General features: G+C 38.8%; 1 protein-coding gene across 1 annotated transcript in view; it reads right to left on the bottom strand.

Moving 5' to 3' along the window:
- Positions 1-2,500, bottom strand: part of LOC127006516 (blood vessel epicardial substance-A-like) — a 119,562-nt gene that overhangs the window by 69,689 nt on the left and 47,373 nt on the right. The window contains exon 2 of the mRNA XM_050876468.1: positions 1-87. This exon is cut by the window's left edge and continues 2,382 nt beyond it. The gene's annotated coding sequence lies outside the window, so the exon portion shown is untranslated. The remainder of the gene's footprint in view (positions 88-2,500) is intronic.

Genomic DNA, 2,500 nt, shown 5'->3' with positions numbered 1-2,500 from the left:
AGGGAAGACCTGTGCTTGAGGAAGAGAAGAAGACCCGGAAAGGCTGACTCCTGGTCCCTACGACGACATCTTCACCAGGTTGAGGTCCTGGAAGGGGAGAAGAAAAAAATACATTATCAGGGTGTTTTTACTGATTCACTCATATGTAAGGATAATGGTAAAGAGTAAATAAGGTTATTAGGTCTTGTTATGGGAAACGGGGTATTGGTATTTATTTCATCCTCAGAATTTTAATAAGAAAAGACAAACTATGGTAGGGAGTACATGAGATTGATAGGTCTTGGTAAGGGAGGAAATTAAAATATATTAGATCGGCGTTTGATCTTGAGAAGTTAATAGGAAGAGGCAAAAGGCATCATGGTAGGTGAATAAGAAAAGCAAAAGGCATATAAAGATTATCATTAGTTTCGATTCCCTTAAATTCTAATGAAAAGAATTAAAAGGAAAAAGGAAAATAAATAAAACAATGACAGTGTGTTGCTGAGTGTCTCTTATTGCAACGCCGTGAAGTAACCAAGAAATGAAAAAAGTCTCATTAGGAAGTTTATTGCTTCACTTCATTCTAGTGATGAGTTAAACAGGTAAACGAAAAAACATGGCATTGGTTGATTATTGCTAAAAACTCTTATTGCAATGCAGTTTTATTATATTTGCAGCATAGGAGGAAGTCAGGTGAAAAAAAAAGCCAACAAAACACAGCTCAAAGCGAAGAGAAGATCAATTAGGTCGGAGATGTGGCTTGATGCTCCCGTCTTGAGAGCGTTTAGGTCGTGGGAAGGAGGATGTACACACGACGGAAACAGAAAATAATGAGCTCCTTATTTATTCACTCATATAGGTACTGATGTCGAGAAATAAATTGTCAATCTTTGTGTGGAAAGCGGAAAAGGAGATAAAGTAAATGTCCTGTGGGTGTTTTGTGTATTAATTAATCAGGTAATTGATGTTTGTGTGGTTATCTATCTGGAAAAAGGACTACTAAACTGCTGACTTGAAATCATATAAAAAAAATATTACCATAATGATCAATCAACATTACCTACATTTTATCATCCTTATAGTATCATCTTTTATCATTACTGTCACATCGTAATACCAATAACCGTTAAAATGATGATGATGACAACGATGATGATGATGATGATACTACTACTTAGGGAGGGGGTGGCTGAGTGGTTAGCAGGCGGGTGCGGCGCCCAGGAGGATGCGGGGTTCGCGTCCCGCCCGCCGCCACAAGCTGGGATTTTTCAGTCACCGCCGAGTGGCTTAAGACTACCCACATGCTGTCCTGGAGACCACTTATCAACCCGACCTCTAGATTCTCTCTTTAAAAAGAGGATCAAAGATGAGCTCCAGAGGACACCGTGAGCCAAGCAAGATGGCGCCTCTATAAAACAATTACCTGCGCCATAATAGGCTGGGGCCAACCATCAAGCCCCACCAAGAAAGCCTACCATAGACGGAACGTAAAAAAAATACTACTACTACTGCCACTAATGATAATAATAATAATAATAATAATAATAATAATAATAATAATAATAATAATAATAATAATAATAATAATAATAATAATAATAATATAATAAAAGAAAGCTGATGACAGAATCGATTGGCTGGCATTATGGGACGTCTTAAAGATATATGGTGTGGGAGGAAAACTGCTTAATACAATAAAGTCTTTCTATGAGGATGCATCTGCATGTGTCAAAATTAGTGGAGAAACAAGTGAATATTTTTAGATAAAAGTGGGCTTGAGGCAGGGGTGTGTCTGTCACCATGGTTGTTCAATATTTATGTGGATGGTGTTATGAGAGAAATGAAGGGCAAAGTTGGGGAAGTTGGAGTAAAAATGTACGCTGAGGAAAGGAAGTGGGTACTGAATTCAATCTTATTTGCTGATGACACAGTGCTCGTTGCAGAAAATGAAAGAGACACAAAATTTGGTCAGTGTTTTTGATAGTGTATGTAAAAGGAGAAAGGTGAGAGTAAATGTCAGCAAAAGTAAAGTGATAGTTTGTGAGCGAAGTAGAAGTGAGGTTGTGGATTTTGTATGCCCATATAGAGTGGGAATTGAATGTGAAAAAGAATGCAAAATAATTTTGAATGGTGAAGAAATGGAGGAGGTTAATGAGTTTAAGTACCTTGGATCAGTTATGTGTAAGCATGGTGGTATGGAGGGAGAGACAAGAGAAAGGGCATTGCAAGGAAGAAGGGTGGTGGGGTCTTTGGGACGAATCATGAATGGCAGAAGTGTGAGCATGGAGGTAAAGAGGGATTTGAGAAATACAATAATAGTACCAACCCTCACATATGCAAGTGAAACGTGGGCCTGGAATGAAAGTCATAGGTCTAGAGTGCAGGCGGTGGAAATGAGTTATTTGAGGAGTGCATGTGGTGTGAGTAGAATGGATGGAATGAGTAATGAAAGTGTGTACGAGCGTTTTGGAATGTGTCACGTGGGTGAAGGAAAGACGTGTGGAGTGGTGGAAGAAGTGAA

Source organism: Eriocheir sinensis, chromosome 33 (assembly GCF_024679095.1).
Source record: "Eriocheir sinensis breed Jianghai 21 chromosome 33, ASM2467909v1, whole genome shotgun sequence".
Taxonomy (NCBI): Eukaryota; Metazoa; Arthropoda; class Malacostraca; order Decapoda; family Varunidae; genus Eriocheir; species Eriocheir sinensis.
The sequence above is the reverse complement of the archived record's forward strand: the minus strand, read 5'-3'. Positions and strand labels throughout refer to the sequence as shown.